Source organism: Nelumbo lutea, chromosome 7, assembly GCF_056320005.1.
Source record: "Nelumbo lutea isolate HS-2025 chromosome 7, American lotus-T2T, whole genome shotgun sequence".
Lineage (NCBI taxonomy): Eukaryota > Viridiplantae > Streptophyta > Magnoliopsida > Proteales > Nelumbonaceae > Nelumbo > Nelumbo lutea.
This window is the reverse complement of record NC_142690.1, coordinates 31335184-31343777: the sequence shown is the minus strand read 5'-3', so window position 1 is coordinate 31343777 and position 8594 is coordinate 31335184. Positions and strand designations below refer to the sequence as shown.

The 8594-nt window shown below is 37.9% G+C and overlaps 1 pseudogene across 1 annotated transcript; it reads right to left on the bottom strand.

Moving 5' to 3' along the window:
* Positions 1 to 2309: 2309 nt before the first annotated feature.
* Positions 2310 to 4042, bottom strand: LOC148845969 (protein SHORT-ROOT pseudogene; annotated as a pseudogene). Its single transcript, XR_016102383.1, has one exon. The product of XR_016102383.1 is annotated as a protein SHORT-ROOT pseudogene (transcript).
* Between the last annotated feature and the right edge of the window lie 4552 nt (positions 4043 to 8594).

Below are 8594 nucleotides of genomic sequence, written 5' to 3'. Positions count from 1 at the left end.
CTTTGAAGAAGCTACTAATTAAATAGGTTTAGCAAAATGTCATTTTTCTTGGCTGTGAAATAGCAATTTTGGGCTTTTCAAGTTTTTCACAAAATATTGCTTAAAGGTTGTCAAGGTAGGACCCACATCTCAATGCCAAAAGATGCCCTCCCTACTGAATACCAAAATTGATGAGACCGTGTGCCTTTAGGGGCTTCAAAAGCTCAAATCGTGATGCTTATCCAAATTCAACCTTAATTAGGGAACAAATAGTGGCGAGATGGAAGTAATGCCCTGTTTTATTTCACTTCTAAAAAGTATTTCTTTTAACAAGTACTTCTTTTAAATGTTGGGACCACACATTGAGTGGTAAAAAAGTACTTATGTGTGTTTGGTAAAAGTCATCAAGAAGTATTTTTTTTTTGAAAATAAGTATTTATAGAAAAAGAGACTTGAGAGTGGCTTTTTTTAGCACTTCTTGGAGAAGTACTTTTTCAAAACAAATGGGACGATTCAGTCCCTAAATAATTTATTTAATACCAGTTTTGCCCCCATATGAGGGTTTTCTTCCCTCTCCTTCTATTCGAACACAACAGTCAGAGGGCGACGACTCCTATTGCAAGTCCACTGGCGACGATCGACGGTGCAAAAATACATTTGGTAGACTTGTCATTTTTCCCTTTGTGACTACTTTCTTGCTTATTTTATTTGACTTGAAGCATTTTTCTTAAGTTTTTAATGTCTGAAAAGACACTCTTCTCTCTGTTCACAGATCTGTTATTGGGCAAGTTTATCGGCGACACTTGACCGTCCAAATGCTGGTGAACGAAGGTGAGTTCGCCCAAACTCCTCCTCTCCATGTTTGATGTTATTTTCTTGTTTTTTTGGTGAATATTTGTTTGGATTTGTTTTTTCAGATGTTTCAAGTGAGAAATCCGAAATTTTTTTTTTTTTTTTTTTTTTTTGCATTGCCCAAACTCCTCCCCTCCATGAGTAGAACTTTTTTGCGTTATTTATCAATATTATTTATTATTATTATTATTAATTGGGCCCACGTGGACTCTCAAGTGTCATGATGTGGCGATTTTTCATTGAAATGTATAGTATAATATGTGAAAAGCTTTGTTTATATGTATGAGTGAAATGGGGGTTAATTGTCATTTGTGTCAATTTAAGCACTTATGGGGAAAGTAGCTCACCAAACATCTTCACCTCAATAAGTGCTTAAAAAACACAATAAGTGATTTGGCAAATGGGCCACCAAACAGCCTTAGGTGGTTGTTAAAATAAGCACTCCTAAAAACTACTTGTGCAACAAGTACTTCTTTTAGCAACCACTTAATCACCAAACATAGCCTAAAAGATATTGCTTAGGTATTCGTAATAGAATATACTTCTGTATTTTTGCTTATATTCTTTTAAACGAGAATGAGAAAGTATAGGATAAATGAATACCAATTTCTTTTTCTATAATCAAGAAATTAATCAAATTGCCATCCTTCTCTTAAACAACTAACATTTAGGCCCCATTCGCTTTTCGATAAGTTATTTATTGGATAAATGCACTTACCTAAGTAAGTGTTTCCTAGGAAAGACTTACCCGAGTAAATGCATTTATCCATATTCTTTTACAATAGCTCTTACAACATAAAACTGATTTATTAACCAATATAATTGCCGAAATTGTGCTTGAAGCTAGGCAAATAGATTTTCATTATGAGTATCACATTGAGTTCAAATTAGATAGATTATAACCTATATATGGTAGAACAAGCACAATGGGTGGTTGACTGTGCCATTGTTGTTTGGTAACACTTGGCCGCCTTGAGTTTCCTTGAGAAGCTCCTCTCTTATACTTTATTGTGATATCCTCTATTTCCTATTTCTTCCAGAAATATGTGGTAATATCTTGTAGGAACTTGTTACTACTTGTATATATTAGTTCAAAATCCAAATCTAAACTAAATCAAATAACACTATTATATATGTATCCAATAGAGCATAAATAAATTGTATAATAAATTAAATAGGGATCAAAACCTATACGATTTAATTAAATTTATGGGATGACAGTTTCATACATACATACATGCAATACTATATTTGACAAAACTAATTAATTTCATTTGGTTACTATGAAATAGATCTTAACTAATTTCCTTGGAGATAGAACATGGATTAACCACTATTAAGGTCTCAATGTAGAAAAACAGATGTCACTGACATTGATGAACTAATTAATAATTAAAAACAGAAACCATTGGGGGATGTAAATTAAATGATCCATAAACTATGCAACAAATCAATTTGGATGTAACGGTATATGATTGAAGAGAGAAACAAGTGCAACAACCTTCAAAGATGATAAGCGGAAAAAGAGAACCAACACAGTTCCAGCATATATATATATAGGAATTTGAATAAGGAAAAGAGATCAATTGTGCACATATAGATGGACTCCTTGTCTTGATGAATTCAAATTAAAATACAATCCATATTCACTCTCACCAATCTAAAGATCACCTACTGCATAATTATATTAATGGGTACTAGCTAGCTAGGGTTTCCAAGCTGAAACCCAGACAACAGTCTCCTCCTTCCATGTCAAGTAGAGACCAGCAGAATCATCATCCCCTTGGGCGAGCACAAGTGACCAACCTGCTCTATACCTTTTCAGGAGTGCTTTTACATCGTCCACCACATCGTCACTGAATCCAACCAGTGAGAAGGCCTCCTTTCTGAGTCTTTGAGACCATTGGCTGCCCCTCTCTCTTATCTCAGATTCTTCATCACCAATATCAACCTCAACCTCACCATCACAACCCAACACACTGAGAATGCTCCTTGAGCACTCCCTCTCCAACATCAATCTCTCATTGCTAGTTGTGGAAAAGCTCTCCTCTAGCATCTCATAAAACAGAGAATAAAACCTCAGGCATTCGTCAAAGCACTTGACAAACTGATCATCCATTGAGGAGCTAGTAAAGTCGGCCTCCTCCTCAACCACTGTCACCACTCTGGGTCCTAATGAATGAATCATGCGGACCACAGCATCTCGGTCCTTGACATTGATCCTTCGTAAGGCTCCAACACAGTTCACTGCAACAGCCTCATCTTCTTGCACGCCGAGCTCTTCCTTGGTGAGCTCTGCCAGGCGTGAGAGCTCACTCACAACCTGAAACTCAAAAGGCACCCCCATCAACCTAGCAAACTTCTCCATCCTCTGCCGTATTTCTTTCATTACTGACTTCTCCATGCTCACTGTTGTCACCACTGTCAGCTTCAGCCGTGGCGTTTCGTCGCTCCTTGTAGCCAAGGCCTCTAACAGAGTAGGCCACTGGGTGCAGAACGTGTTGCTGATATCAATTATGTGCAGTTTGCTCCCCCCATCAAAGGCTTCCAAGATAGCCCCATTCGAAGCTACGTGACCAAAGCTTGTCCAGGGGCTCACCTCCTGGAACTTCAGCATCATCTTCCTCACAGACTCAAATGAGCGACTCTTCTCTGTGACCGATGTCAGAATCCTGTAGCAACGCTCACCGGTTTCTGTTGCCTTACAGAAGAGCGCTTGCAGGAAAAGAGATGCCAGTTTCTGCTCACAATCTCCATAGGCAGATGCCAGCTCGTTTAGCATCCATAGAAGGTGATGAATCTTGGTGGAGTCCTTTTCACTTATGGCCTTTGCGCATTCTCGGAGAAGGCTTGCTGCCCATTTCGCAGAACCACATGGGTCGCCGGATTCTGATGAGTGACTGCAGGTGGATGTCTGGCTGATGACCGGAAGTTGATGGTTGCTGCTGCTTCTCATGCCTGATTGGCCATTGCCTGGTTGGATGGAGTACATCAAGTATGGAAGCTTTGCGGTATAGAGGGTGGTGTCCATGATGGGGCTCTTGTGATGATCTTGATGAGGCGCCCTAACAGGCTGAAACATTTCATGGAGGAAGACGGGAAAAAAACAGGAGGAATTAAAGGAAAACTATTATCTACAGGCCTTTAATTCTTTACTTTGGGCTTTGGAGTCTTTATCATGACACTATGTACATGCCTACATGATCAGATTGTTCTTATATCTAATGACCCTTTTATTACCTTTATATGTGTATGTATGATTACAAATACCTCATTAGGTCAATATCATGAATTAAGTTACTAATTCAAGGTGTTCGGCAAGGAATGAGACATCTGTCCATTGGTTTTAATATGCCAAATTGCGAAGTCCCATCAAATCTTCAGTCTCTATCTATCTAGCTATTAGTTGGGTCATGGATGGGAGAAATTAAATAAACGAAAGAGTGAAAAAAGAATGGAAAGAAAAAATAAAAAGATTTCTGTTTACGACATCTGTCCATTTGTCTTCCCTACCAATTTATACCTGATTTCTATTGATTATATTCACTTTAATTACAAAAATCACAGATTGTGACTTCAACTTAAAATAAGAGTGCATCTACACATTGTTTAAGGAATTATATATTGCTAAGCATGCGAAGCCAAGCGAATTATGTATACTGCTTTAAAAAAGAAATGAATTAGAAAATTAATGCCTAAATGATTTTTCATGTTAACAAATTAAAGTATCACTCCTTTAGGCTGTGTTTGGTTTGAAGGAAAAGTAGAAAAAGGTTCAATGTATGTCCTTAGCTCCAATTAGCTTGATGTACATTATGATATTTATTGCAATGAATAAAGTACATATTTAAATTCATGTTATATTGGTGTGTTTCTGTGTAATACTCTTAAATTGTACACTTATGAGACTCGTGTTAGTTTAGAATTTTCATAGCCGTTGGATAGATTTAGGGAGATTTATCCTGACAAGGCTGACATTGATGTGCCGCCAAGTGGATTGGGTGGCTTGTCTCAGCTGCTAGGATGAAACCTGAGGTACATGTAGCGTGGGTTTTCTTGAAACCCTGAACCATACTAAATTTTGGTATTGCCCTGTACCTTAGAGACAAATGGGCAAAACTGGAATATTACACCTGACCCCTAGACTCGATTATGGTATTGCACTAGGTGTCGGATTTGGTTGTCTTTGATATGCCAATCAGTGGATGATCATAGTGATGGGATCAACCCCTTTGGCAGACAAAATGAATAATAAGGGAATGCACTCTCTATGATGAACTCAATTGTCGGCAGTTGATTTCAAATTGTTGAGATTTGTTTTTGCAAAATACATTTATATAGAGGTATACATATATATTATGGTTTCATAAAATATTGGCAAAAATGTTTTAATTCCTGGGATCCATGTGAGTAAAGAGTGCAACACTGTACCTTGCAGTCGAGGGAGAGGTCCTCTCTTGTCGGGCAGTGTATGATCATTAAGGGCTAAGAGGTTAAGTATAAGACCATTCAAGGATAATAAACCTGATGAGCTAATCTCACATCTGCCCACAGTCCTTGGGCTTTCATAAGATGGCTGAACCCAATGACCATTTAGTGTAAATGTTGGGTCCATTAAGAGCCCATACTGCTAATCAGATTAGGAGATTAACTCTTTAATGTCTATATAAAGGAGGAGGGCAAAATGGAATAAGACACACAATTTGACTGACTTTTCTCCCTGTCCTTGTCGCCCTACCCTGTTTGATCGCTACCTCTTGGAGTGATCAAGATTGGATCTTGATATTGTTTCTTGGTGGAAAAAACAATCTTGAAGTTGTGATCACATCCCTACACAATTCTTGCTGATCTTGCCTCACCCTAAGCTGTGTCATCTTCAGTGGATGAAGGATTTGGTACCCTCTTTGGGTGTGAACACCTACATTGGGAGGAGCTTTTTGCGTGGATTCCGTATCATATATTCATTTCCCTAATCTTGGTTTCAGATTTGGTCCGGTTTGTTTCAAGAACGAACCTTGAAAAATGTCGTTTTTCTAAATCAGGGAATGAGATTCCCGGATGGGAAAAAATTTTTTTGAAATTCTGCCCATCCACCCTACATGATTCGGCCATCTATATAATGGATCTCCCATCCCTTCAGTGGTATTAGAGCCAGGTTCAAGTCTTGAACCAAATCTAGACCAGATCTGAATCTGCACAAATGGGCAGAAATTGTTCTACCAAATTTGCGCATGTTTATTGTTTTTCTGAGAAATCGGTTCTCAGTAATGGGTGTGTGGATCTAAAATTAATTCTTTTTTATTCTTTAATGATTATGGAATGGTTTTGTAATTGTTTCTTGGATTCTTGGGCTATTGTATGATGGAGATCGAATTCTTTAAAGGTGGCAAGATTTGCTCACCCTGCAATTTTTCATTCTATTCATTTTGGCTTGTAAATATTTTTTTTTTATTTTAGAAAAAATGTGTAGGATTTGATGTGGTGTAATTAATAGAAAATTAGGTTTTTCTATTTTTTTACGTCTAAAGGCTTGTTGGAACGCGTAGAGGAAGAAAAGACCTTTTGTAGTTTGAGAAACTACAATCTGCGATTTGTAGATAACGATTTCACTATCTACAATTAACCCTTGTTTTGTAGGTGTAAAATCACACGTACAACCCTCTGTTATATATTCTTGCTGATTATTGATTGTCTTTAATCGATTGTAATTAATTTCATATCACAATCTTGAATTGGATCTTGCAATGGACACCAAACCCTAGGTCGGTTTAACCCAAGATTAGTCCAAACTGGTTGGACCAAACTTGTGGTTCAATAGGGGTCTGTTCTCAGCCCCAAATTTTGATTTGGGCCAGGGGCTTGATGGCCCAATACAAGATACAATTCAGCCCTCCCTGTAAAACCCAGTTTTGTTAAGTTAAAACTACATTGGCCCTAATTCAGCATAAAAGCTATATGGGTCGAACTGCCTTTTGTTGTTCAGCCCATATACCTAGATAATGTTACATGATAATATTATGGGCTTTAATGGGCTGATATTGATTTAACTTAATTAGTTTAGGGTTTTACAGATGATTTAATTGATTGGATCAATTATGTATTTGTTTCATGCATATGATGTATGACTGAATGCACATGTTAATTCGATAGTGGCTCTTTCGCACACCATGGCTGAATGCACATCATTGCCATGGCGTTCTTAAGATCATTGGATGATCTCCCTTCTTGATGGGCCTCACATCAGATTATTCTCCGAGAGGAACCGTGCGGAACCCTAGCCCGTTTAGGGCCCATTTAAATCTGACTTTGAGAAAGCTAGTGGGAGCCACTTTGGTTTGACCTAAATAAGAACAAGAGCGTAATTATTCATTCCCTCCTGCAAAATATAAGTGCATGTGATAGGGAGATTCATATGATGAATTCTCTAAAGGCCTTCCATCATTAACATGAAGATGGGCTTATCAGTAAAGAGGAGATGCACCATAAAATTGGGTTATCCATTTATTGCTGAGTCTATTGGATTGTTTCATAAGATGATAGGGGCATCATAGACTGATGTGGGAGAGGTCTATCCTAAAATGGAAGACTCTCTCATGATACCTTGGCATTCATGAATATGATGAACAAGCACTTACTCGACAGAAAGGTTTATCCTAAAATGGCAATGAACTTTGTCTGACAGAGGCCAAAGGAAAAGCTCATAAGATGAGTGGATATGATCATTCATAGAAGGTGGTGGGGTTATGCAGCTGAAATAGTTGGCTCCATGCACTATATGTGATTTCCCACATTTTCAGAGACATAACCGCAGTCTCCGTCACTGAGATGGGAGGGAAATATCAGAGATGAATAAATGGAAATGGAACATAGAGTAAAAGTCATTTCTATGTAGATAACATGAATTAAATTAGGTTGTGGACTAAAATTTGCTTTTCCCTTTATAAAAAAATGGCAAATGGATAATTTGCCAAATTATTGGATGATAATAAACTTAAGGGCCCAAACTATGCTAACTGGTTCTGTAACCCTATGCTGGTTTTAACATTTGAGAAATTGGACAAAGTTGCTAAAAACCCACTTCCAGATCGTCCGGGTGATAAGGCTTCTATGGCTTGTAGGAAGGAATATCAAGAATGGGAAAAGAAGAACTCTCTTGCCTGGTGCTACATCATAGCCTCCCTCGACAATCCGATATAGAGACATTTCGATCAGATCAAAGTGTCAAAAGATATCCTAGATAGTCTAAGGATGATGTACGAGGAATAAAATCGTTTTACTCGGCAAAAGGTATTAAAACAGTTTATGACCGCTAAAATGACTGAGAGCCAAATGGTTCATGACCATTGTCTAAAGATGTTGAGCTACATCAATGAATTGGAGGCTCTTGGGTCAGGGCTTGATCATGTCACCAAAGTTGATGCTGTCCTAAATTCCTTGCCTCCCTCCTTCATTCAGTTTATCATGAACTATAACATGAATAAGCTAAATGTTAGCCTTTAGGAACTCAGTAATATGTTGTAGAGGGCCGAAGAACTGATTAAGAAGGATAAACCGATAGTCATGCTTGTCGAAGGTGGCAATTCGGGTAATAAAAAGAGAAGGGCAAAGAAAAAACCTTAGAAAAAGGTTAACAAGCCTAAAAGGCAAAAGAAGGACAAGACATCGGATGCCTGCCACTTTTGTAAACAGACCAATCACTAGAAGAGGAATTGTCCCTAATACCTGGAGACCAAGAAATAAGGTAATTTTGAATATTTTGTCAT